The following is a 12,199-nucleotide window of genomic DNA, read 5'->3' as shown; positions in this document are numbered from 1 at the left end:
CATGCTGAATTATGAAATCCGCGCGTCTGGAGTCCCTGCTCGCCCCCCTCCACCTCCACCTCTCCCCCCCCCCATCCACCTCCCACACACTCTGACTCAGAACTTCCTACTCTTCCTACTCCTGGTTTTTAATAAACACTAATTGAAAGTTAATTTCCCCAAACATCCACAAAAACAATGAAGCATACAACAGAGACCTTATATCAAAATTCCTTTATTTGTGCGTGGGTGTGTCTATTTAAGCAAGACCAGCTGTTCAATTAGAAATATGCATCACACATGTCAGTGTACATATAAGGTAATCAAGTTTTCAAAACAAATGCAAATGACCCACTATAAATAAATACATATTCAAGTACAGCTCTTGTATTTATGTGATTCTTGAAATCCAGCCAGTGTAAAAATCAATAACCCTTTCAAACAATACATTGCAAACTACAATTATGGATCTGAAAATTAGATTATTTACCATATTTACCATAATGTATACTATATCACAGTCATTGTTAGTGAGCAACCTTTAAACATTTAACGTAAGAGCTTGTATTGGGACAAAGAGGCATATTCTCTCAATAGCATCTGTGTATATAATGCTGCATCTTGTTATACACTGTATGACATTATCAGTTTGAAGCTAACCGGGTTGGTGTAGTTTAAACTTATTTTAACACTTCTTTAAAGCAGAAATGGCAACTTCAACTAAAACCATTAGCTCACTTTTGTTGAATCTTATTAGACCCTCATGACAGACACTTTTAACAGACCTTGCCTAAACTCACAGTCTCTTTTGACCACACTGCATTTTTTCCTCACCGTAGGCGGTTGAGATACTTGGCATGTAGTGCCTTGGGAGCATACCCTTCCTGTGGGAGCCCTGGGGAAGGGACCTGTGTGATAACATGACATGTGAACCAGCACTGTATGGCCACGATAAGGAATCATCAGATACCAGAGTCTACCAAACAGACAGGGGAAGTGGTGATAAGAGGGCGGCTTTGCGTTTGATCCACTTATTTGGTGATGGCGAAGTTTGGAGTAAGACTAGCAGATTCCCATCAGACTTCCCGTTGTGTCATTTCTCAGTGGCATAAGTTCAGCCTTGAGATTTTACATCCACTCACCATGAAGGATGTCAGAATAAATGTTTGACTCACACAGGGCATTTTTGTGAGCTTTTGGAAAACCTCCCAAAATAGTATTGTGTTTGGTTTTAGATACTTGCTTTTATACTTTTAATAGAACGTTAGAAAGTCGTGGACTCGTGGGACAATTAATGGATTTCTGATTTCGTTGAATGTAGTTCATATGAATTATAAACAATGATCTTGATCAGCTGAAAAGCTTTCCAAGAATCACTCTGTGCAGTGTAGAGTTTGAGAGTGAATATAATGAGCAGTATGTGCAGGGACGCTTGTGAGATTGCTGTCTCACTGGAACCATATGGGATTCTGCGGATGAATGTGGGAGGTAATCATTGCTTGTGATTTATTTGGTCAATACTCTACTTCTATTACATTCTGAGGGAAGTATTAGAAGAAAACAAGACAGGGTATTTTAGAGCGTTAAGAATAGATTTCTGCATGTGTGTTAAGACCTGTAATCTAAATATGCTAAACACAGTGCTTGTCCACAGTTGAAAATAGATGACATATTTTAATGATTTTCTAATGCTTAACACACTGGGCACTTGCCACATCCGGTTAAAATGTTTTACCCTAGGAGGAATTGGTTATTTCTGAAGGCAATTTAGTGCGAGGCACTGACTCTTTGTGGAGTTGACAGGCTGTGAATGACTGTATGTGTTAGCATGGCATAGATAAGCTCAGAGAAGATATCCTCATTTTTTGGAACAATCCACTAGATGGCAGTAGTACACAATCTGCTTCTTTAGCATCAACTGAGTCACGTTTCAACCAACTAAAGACTGATTTGGAGAATATACCTGTGTAGTGTTGATACCATGATTAAGCTGCATGGGGGTCCAGGAGGTAAATCGTGTTGCTGGACTCCTAATAACTTCCTGTTCAGCCCTTTCCCTGTGCACTGCAGTATATCTGTTAAACAATATTGCTTTTTGATAATTAAATTAAATTAGTTTCATCTTGTAAGTACATTTTTGTTAAATGTTTCAACAGGGCCTCAAAATCAGGTAGTATAGCAGGACACACATTAGGCCTTACGGTGGGATTCTTGTGCCAGTGAATATGAGCCCTATATTCCCTTTCCCGATGCCACACTCAAGACAATATTATACTGAAGGTAACCCTGCTGAATTTGCTTGTATAATGAACATCTATACAACATCCCTACAACTATGGTAACAAATGTAAAACAACAACATTGCATAATTAGCCTAACTGTAGGCTAGCTGGTCAAATGCAGTTCCTATTCTCTAACACTTGTCTGTGCTGATGCACTGTCACACATACACAAGCAGCCCATGGCATCATAGTGTTATGAACCTTTAATGATACACATTAAAGAGTGAATCTGTTCTAGTGGGCACCAACAAGGGAGCACCTTTAGACATTTTTGTAATTCTGTTTTTGACACCTATTTCTCATCCATTAATATGTATGTATAAAGAGAGATAACAACCCTAAAAGCTACAATAAATGCCTCAGTTCTGACTAAAAATGTTTTAAAACAACCATTATCTAGGCAAGATATCTTATTTGATTGAATCACTGCCATTTGTTATTTTTTAAGGTTTCTGATGAGTAAAAATCATAACACCATAGCAGTGGGTCAGTCAGTAGGGGCTTGGACTGTGAGCCGTAGGGTCGCCGGTTTAAGTCCCCGAATAGACCTAAATATGGAGTGTGGACTGCTACTTGGAGAGGTCCCAGTTCACCTCCTGCCCTGCCGTGGTGCCCTTGAGCAAGGCACCGGACACCCCCCACCCCCCTCACTCCCATTGCTCCCCGGGCGCTGTACAATAGCTGCCCACTGCTCCTAGTAGACTCCTGGTACTAAGATGTGTTAAACGCAGAGGCCACATTTCACTGTGTGTGCTGTGTGCTCTGCATGTGTGATCATTAAAGAGGGTTTCATCCCTCCCAATTCAATTCAATTCAATGAATAATGTTCACTCAGTGAGTCATCCCAAATAATCCCATTATTTTCAGGGAAATGTAAATTCCAAGAATCAAACATCTGTATGTCTCCCTGCTGTAGATGTGTTCTTTGCACAAGTGAAAAACAATCCATTTGTCTTTTGGAACCGGAGATGTTGAAGACAAAACAACAATTCCCAATCCCTTTGGTAGAGTGCACCTATATCAGATTAGTGACTGCGATTATTACTCCGATTACATCTTACATTTGATTGCACTTCTTCTCTACACTGAAGGGGAGAAATGGGAGTAATGGTGAGAAGGAAATGCTATCTAGATGTCAGACAAGCACTTGATTTACCACTCACAGAAACAGTCTCTGCGTCAGAGTAAGGCCATGGCTTCTCACATTTCCACTCAGCATGATCCTTCAAACATTACTGGCCACAAGGTATTGATTTTTCATTCTTCTCAATATCCCATTGCCGTTAATATAATTTACACCAGACTATCAAGGAGACCTCCCCTCCCTTTACAGTACAGCCAGTATCTTCTAACCCACAAAGTGAGCCACTCGACGCTTGCCCTCCATTAGCTGCAGTTCTGAGTTTCTACCTGAGAGAAAAGACAGGGAAATTGACAATACAAGCAAAAGGGAGATTTGTGTTAGCGGAAGTTTGGACAGAAAACAAGAGCAGCAGAGGTGAGTCTGAGGCATTTTTATGTCTTTATTTCCCACCATTTTAAACATTTTGGACATCGGAGCGTTTCAATCATAAGGGGTTTGCAATATGTTAGGTCCCACACCCATCTTTTATTACATTTTAAAGGAATGTGCATATCAAATTGAATCTATAACTGCAAATTTGAGTGTAAAATCAATGTAAGTGAAAGTTGAAAGAGGTTGTGTGACATTTGAAAAGAGAGTAGTTTGTTTAGGACTGAGGTATGAAAAAGGCAACTCTAACTATGTCTACAAAAAGCTGTAAAAATAAATAATCTAAGTTTCTTTTAGACAATTTTTCACACAGTCCTAAAATACACAAAATCATTCTGTGAAGTGATAGCTATGATAGTTTGCATCAGTGTTAATAGATGACGGAAATCTGCAATAATATGTCAGTCAACCGTGATAACATGCAAATAACAATTATCTTCCATATCGTTAGGCTAATAATTATCCTAATCCGTGGCATTACAAATGAAGCTTGTTCTCACTGATGCTGGCTGATAGGCTTGGAGCCCAGCCTGCAGCAACACAGTGTTTCTGATTCAAGTGACAACGTCTGCTTGGTGACCTTAGCAGCTTTCCATGGGCACATTGATTTTTGTCCCACATTACAGATAATTGCTGGATGCTGTGAAATCTATCCTCCCAGGCCAGCAGGGAGGAGCTACTGCAGTGTTGACACAAGAGTAGCTATCTGATTTGAGGAATGTGATATCCTGCAATCTTTTTGACTGCCATTGACTTCTGTGTACTTCCTGTCTATGGTATGACTATATTTAACAGCTTATCAGGAGACTTGTTTTCATCCCTGTTGGGGCTGTTAGTGTTCTATTTTCTTACAGCCAGACCAAGAAATTATAATGATAAACAATATGCTAAAAAAAGTGTCATTAAAGGGGACCTATCATGCAAAATGCACTTTTTGATGTCTTTTATACATAAATATGTGTCCCCGGTGTCGGGGAACTCACGCAGCGTCAGAAAATAAAACCCTTTCTCTTTTCCTCCGTACCCAAATCTTTTAAAAACTGGGGTACAACGAGCGGATACAGATTTGCTGCCGATCTGACGTCAAATCGGCGGCGGACCCACAGAAAGTTGCTATCAGAAACAATGCCTGACGTGTTTTGGACGTAATATCGTGTTTGTTTACATTAGCAAGCCTCGCTAACACTCAGAGCTAACCTGTACTGGAGAGCACATGTGTTTAAAAAGCAGGAAATAAAAAAAGGAACTCACCTTGTGATAAACCCGCAAGAGAAAAAGCATTTGAGCTCCATACTGTTTCAGAAATAATCCTTGATGTGGTTTAGAACAGGATGGCGTTTTATCACAGCAGAATTTAACTTTATCTCCGGTATAATTCTGATCAGGCATTAGCTCCGCCTCCTCTTTATTTATTTTTCAAGCTAAGGACCCAAAATCAGCGTTTCTCTAACAGGGCTGCAAAAGAGGGGTATGAGCTACAATGGGTGATCTGTTTGGTATTTGAAGAAAAATACTTCACAGACATGTTTTGTATAGGTATGGCCCTACAATATATTTTTCCAATATAGCATAATAGGTCCACTTTAAATAGTGCACTTTTATGTTAATTTTTTATTTAAACAGCAAGAACACCTTTAATGAGAGCAGTGACTGTGTCCAACTCCTTTTAATGGCTTTCCAACTTGCTTAATTAATTAAGATTAATGACGCATTGGCATATCTTCTGTGGCAAAAAAGATAATTACCATGATTGTCTCCAAATATTGTAAATCACATTATTGGAATGAATGCAGTCGGCAGCTTTTACAAATAAAACTGTAACCTTAAGGGAGGGCCAAGTTGTAGCTCATATTATATTGATATGACTTTTCCTGTTCTGCATGGAGCAACTCTCATCATTTTATGCAAATGACTGCATCTACTGTTTGTTTTGCTCCATAAAGTAATGAAAAAGTGGCGTCCTTCCTGTTGTTATGTGAGGCACATATTTGCTTTGATGGACTGAAAATGATCTCGTATCTTTAGCATGCGGAAGTAACTGCAGCGTTTCCTTTTGGTTGTTTGCTCAGCTTTTATTTAACATTTGTATTCATTATTTATTCGAGAGCTTTGGGAGGTTTTTGTTACATGTGCCCTTAAGTGTGTTTTACTAATTTATCACAAAATGCAGCACTGCATGTTGCGATCGTATAAGCTGTCAGAGCAAATTGTTAAGAAGCAGCAAAACATTATTCTGAGTGAAACAAATGAGCCATCCACCCATGCACAGTGAACACAGTCAATCAGATGAGTCTCAAAACACACACTATCATTAATCATCGCTGCTTTGACCCCAAGACAACATGCTAAATGTGTTTCTTATCCATGCACTGTGTAGGGCTATTGCACTGTGAGCATCCCCTGTGCCCACTCTAAGTGGTGCGACCTGTGTCACGGAAAGCAGGCCACTGATGCAGCGCTGTGGCCCAGGGGCGAATGTTAGACCACATGATTGGATGGCTCCATGTGCAGTATTTATCTCGCAGAAAGGTCTGCTTTAACCTCACACAGCACTCCATTGTGACCATATGGCCATGCTCATCTACAGTATTTGCATAAAGAGGAACTATGCAATTTACGTTTTACAAATTACTGTAACAATAGCATGTTACTGTTACTATAGGAAGAAGTGCTGTGATGAAAAACACTGTCTTTGTTGTTATATAGGAAGCTGAACTTTCAGTTGTCATAGGCTGCTGTGTGTACATGGCATGGGATGCGTTATGCAAGCAGTTCTTTTTGCTTGCAGAAGCAAAGACACGTGCCTCTGTTCATAACTAATGGAAGACTGTGTATGCCATTCACGCATCAGAGATTCTGCATGGTATAATCCAGCATGAACATCATAATGTTAAAATGCCATGGCTTTATGGAAATTAAAAAAACAAAAAAATGACTTGATAAAAATATTCAATTTACGGTATGTATTATGTCAAAAACGCATTGCATTATACGATAGATGTTTGCAAACTACATTAGGGAATAAATGTATACCTGATGGTGCTGTATACCATTTAGGTTAAGGTCTAATTATGTGGTTTATATAGGATTAAGGTTTGCTTCTGTTGGGGGACAGTTGGCAGACAGATAGTGATAGAGTTGGGATTATGGTTGAAGCTTAATATTTAAGCTCTCAAGGATGATAAAACACATGGCATTTCCAAATGCATCGAGCAGGGATCCGATTAATATTTCAGATACTATTTGGTTGTTTTGCAAATGTTGTAAATAATACCATCAAAATAAAACTGATGTTTTTCTCAGCTGTTGGAAAATGTGTTTTGTCTCTCCTGCCACGAAATATAACAACGTCACAGGTGAATTTCATCCAAACCGAATATATTTTCCATGGGAGGCTTGCGCATTGAGGCAGCTTTAACCAGTACAGCACCCCATTGCAGTCCAGCTGTTCAGCATTGATCCCTCTGTGTTTTCTGATGCACTGGCCCGGAATGTGATGTTATTTCATTACTGAGGCAGAGGCGACAAGCTCGGTCTCCTCCCCCAGGGCACCGGCCACTCACTTGGACAAGGGCACTGTATGTAATCATAACTGAACGGCTTAGTCAGACGAGCTCAGTTGCCTATGGGAAGTTCAAATTAAGCGGGGAGAAAGTTTAGAGTCAGGAGAAAAGTCGGGAACACACATCAGTGAAAGAGAATTGAAAGGCCTGGACAGGAAAAACAGAACCAAGCACTGAATTAAAGACCTGTCAGCAGCAATGGAGCCAGACGACAATGAACTCGGTGTCTTCACTGTCATTCAGTGAGTAGTAGCTGTGGATTGTTCTGTACTAACTTTATAATTCAGTCAGAGCTGATTAGTCACAACTGTTATTTCGCTGATGATAGTTGATGATAGTTATCATACTAAAAGTTGTGTTTGTTATGACGATAATAGAGGGTAACAAGACCAAGTTTTTCACTTCAGCCTAACATTGGTCATTTGAATGAGCATTGACTTAATCAAATAATGCTTATGAATAGATTTTGTGTTTGATGAGGAATGCTGACTGACAACCGTTAAGTTATTCTTTACCACTGCATCTGACTAATCATGTATTGTATGTTTTGTGGAATTTGCAAAGTTTTTCTGTGAGATTCGCAGCCTTCTTTAAAAAATCAGTGTTTAAGAACTTTCACAATCACTTTTTTTTGTATATCTCCATTCTTGAGTGACGGTAGCATAGTCTAACTACTGTATGGTTAAGTTATTTTCAGAGCCACATTTGTGACATGTTAAAGTTGGAAAGGCAAAATGCATTACCTTTGATGGCTACCTTCAATTTAGATGTGTAACTTTAAGAATCTTCATCTAGGATGTCACACACTGGCTCAACTTACTTAAATGTAAAAGGCAATTAATAACCATTTTAACACCTGTGTTTCTTTTGCTTTAAGAAGTCAAAAATGGTTTGCTGATAAAGACATATATCTCAAGTTTACATTTGGTCAGATTAGTAAACATATAGCAAGATATTAGGGTTAGATACGTATTACGTAGAGTCTAAGATAGGATTTTCCTGAATATATAACAGAAGCAATCCTGAGCAACTTTTACAAATCTCATTTTACTTCAACTTTGATGTAAGTTCTTTAGCTACAAACACTAATTTTTAAATTACTTTATAACTTTGTTATCCTCATTAAAACATACTGAATTGTAGAGGTGTTGGTAAGATCTGTAGAGGAATCCAAAGATGTTATTTTTGGGAAGATTTAGCCTGTATCAACTAATTAGCGCTTTGTCATCAAACCTAACACATCCTTGCTTCGTTGGAGTCGGCCATAACGGCCCGTCCACACAGCGGCGTTGGAAGCTTCTTCCAACGCTTCTGCCCATTCACTTTGAATGGGGTGACGTCACTTTTCGCCGAACTGCATTGTGGGAAGCAAAGCGGAGCTTTCCTGGCGTTGCAGGCTGCAAAAGTTGAGCAATGTTCAACTTTTGAAGTCTCGGCAGAAGCGTCAGCCAATCAAATCATATGCCAGTACAAGCTCTAGCCAATCAAACCGCTGCTTGTGTGTCAGGGGCGGAGATTCATGTGATTGGTCGTTGGTCGAGCTTCAGACACGCCCGCCAGCAAGCTTTTTCCAACGCCGCTGTGTGGACGGCCGTAACCCTCTCACTCAATAAGCTCCGCCTCTTTACATTTAGTTTGGCTAAAAGCAATACAAAAGCAGCTGTACAGATAAGATAAGTAATAGTTAGGACAGCACAGCAATTATTCTACACTTTTCCTATCTTAAGTTATGATAGGAACATAAACAAAGGAATAATTCATCTGTAATGGCTTTTTTCATAAATCCGGTCTTAACCACCTTGGTTACTAAAAAGTTAAGATCTGCAAGTTTAGAAATGTCTCTTTAAAGGTCACAGGAATAATGATAAAGGGAATTTGAATAAACAAAATGAGAACAGCTTTGATAGACTGGCTAATGTCCATGGTGGTCCGGCCTCCTGCCCAATGCATGCTGGGAGAAGCATCAGCCTGCAGCTACCCTGAGAAGGATAAGCGGATGTAGGAGTCAAATAGATAGAGGAATTTACCAAATGTGACCTGCCATTGACCCGCATGTTTGATAACGTGCATGTTCACCACAAACACAGCACATGTACATGTAGCATTTTGTCAGTAACTTTTTTTTCCACTCAACACAAAAAAAAAAGGTATTACTTTGAACTTTATCAGCAGGTTTAGTGAAACTGGCAAACCAAATCCATGGTCTTTTCAAAGCGTAGCATAACGGCTGGTAACAGTTCACTTCTTATCCCAATTAATCATACCACTGAATATTCATGGGAATCAGATCTTAAAATTCCCTACTAAAAGGTGTTTAATTCACCCAAAAACATTAGCCGCGCACAGGCACAATGGTCCTGCACTAACAGATCGAGAAAGATACTGAGTTGGCTCATATATGAGGCAGATGCATGTTTACAAATTCCCCAAATAAGACAAAATGCTGCTGATGACAATATTAAGTGTGGTTGCACTCTGAGGGCAGTTGGCTGCTGTGGACGCTGACACACATCTGGTTGAGGTCCAATGCCCACTAATGCTAAGTTGGGATCAGAGGGCAGTAATAGCTAAGTCACATTACCATACTGCAGAGTGTAGTATTAAATGCTGCTCAATCTGCAACACTAAACATGAAAAATCCCTGAAAAATCTACTGTTTTTATGATTCAAAGTATAGATGTCTGCCTTGCTACCCAGCACGCTAAGCAATTCATACACTGCTTATTTGAGTTTTAAAAGGCAACAAGCAATGAGATCCAAAGGCAGGACTTGCAGAATGTGAGCCCTGCTGGGTTTTAAGGGGCCAAGTGTGCCAGAATGACTGAAATCAGCTGTTTTAAAAGACTCAGAGAGAGTGGAGAGTTAGGGATGAGCAGGGCAGCTGGGTTTTATCGGTCAAAGCTTCAGCCATAGTCTCCTCAGATCACCATTCTGTCTGACCCTAATATTCTCTGCCACTAATGTTGGCCTCTGTGCCGCAAGCCCAAATGGACAAAAATAACAGACTGAAATACGCTGCGTTTCTCCATCCTCCCCCCACAGGACACCAAGGTTGTGTTTTAAGCAAATCGTCAGACATTTGCTCCTCGCTCATTTGTGCATTTTTTATCTCTTGGGTTTACTCCACCAAAAAAAGACTGCCTGACCCCTCCCAGGGATGTATCATCAGCTAAACTGTTTGGTTTGAGAATGGGATAACGTGATGATTCACTCCACTTTCTCTCTTTAAAAAAAATTGATACATTCTCTCAGGTTCACAGACTTTAAGTAAAACATTCAAATCTGTCAGAGACAATTGTGAGATTCACCGTTTCCCATCTAGTTGTATCTTTTCTATGGAAGCAAACAAATGTGAGCCTGAGTGGAAATGACAACATTCTTTATTGCATGTATCACTCTCAGCAAAGGCACATTGACTCACCCTGCAGAGGCTTATAAGTTGTGGCATTTTAATATAGCATGTTTGCTACTCGGCTGTGGAAGATGTAACAAATCGTAGCTTGAAATTCCTCAACTAGTATTTATATTCTATGTATTTATATTTATTTATCCATTACTACCTGCCACTTTTATTGATTGGAGTGTTTATTTATTGTTATGTTGAGGCCACAGCAGAGATTCACTTTGAATATAAATAGTTAGGGACATATCTCATTGTATCCCTTTTTAAGTTGTATTATTTTGACTATACTGTTTTATGAATGAACAAGAGCAATGTGTTTGTTTCCTCAGTGTATTGACATTTTGAGCATTATTTATTGATAGTAGTAAATATCTGTATTCTAACAGCTTTGTCTGTTTCCTGTAGGCGCATCACAGATCAGGATAACAGAGTAAATTGTCTGAATTCCCATTGTAGAAGATTCCTTTTATCAAAACTGTCTCAGCTACGTGAAGAAGTATGGAACCTCCTTGGATCAGAGACAAGGCTAATTGGGTCTTGGTGGATTTTGACAGTGGTGCCTCATCTGCGCTGTTTGATTTATGAAGGTAGATCCTTCCTCTTTGTGGATGGCAGACACGTGGTGATTCTTCATCTGGAGATGGGGCTGAAATGGGGAGTAACACTTAGCCGAATAATAATGTGGTTTAAATGTTCAGGACTCTGCTCATTCATCAGTTTACCGGCATTTGTAATCTTGGCATGCTAATAGGAACTCTCAAACACATTGAAATTGCCCTTCATCTTGAACTGGATGAAAAAACGTATATGAAAATTGATGGAGATTTATTTCTATTAAAAAATATCACAGAGGAAATTAGATGCTCGAAGCCTCTATTAGCAGGCAGCCGACTAGCGAACCTATGAATCACAACAGCCCTTGTCTTCGCCCGTCATTAATTAATCACACAAATCTTATTATCTATGATACATTTCCGTTTTTCTGCATACGGCAATCTCACAATCCTGATGTTCTGTTGACACCAGTGAAACAGCTCGGTGCTTGTTTGTTTTGGGTGGAATGCTAAAATGTTTGGAGGCCTCTCATGAATAGCCTCATTGAGAGAAAGCATTTAGCAGCTGAACTGTTTTTGAAAGGTCAAAACAAATGCAGTGTACAGTAGGGGCATCCTAATGTGCAGCTGTGAGGCAGAGAACCCAGCTGCGGAGGGGGGACACATTAGGACTTCCTGTCTCCCGAGCTGCTCATCTGTTGCTTTTTGCACTCTCTCTACGAGCACATCATGCAGTGTGTCTCCCGCATGTCATCTCTCATCATTTAACCTTTTCCTGCTTGCTGGAAACACACCGCATGTCTGACGATTGATGAGGCTTGCCTTTGGGGAATTCTTGAAAGCTGTCTGCATCCTTTAGTAGTAATCCTCATGGCCCTTGCTTCCATAAACACACTCACCATCCT

The sequence above is a fragment of the Trematomus bernacchii genome, unplaced genomic scaffold (genome assembly GCF_902827165.1).
Source record: "Trematomus bernacchii unplaced genomic scaffold, fTreBer1.1, whole genome shotgun sequence".
Lineage (NCBI taxonomy): Eukaryota > Metazoa > Chordata > Actinopteri > Perciformes > Nototheniidae > Trematomus > Trematomus bernacchii.
The sequence above is the reverse complement of the archived record's forward strand: the minus strand, read 5'-3'. Positions refer to the sequence as shown.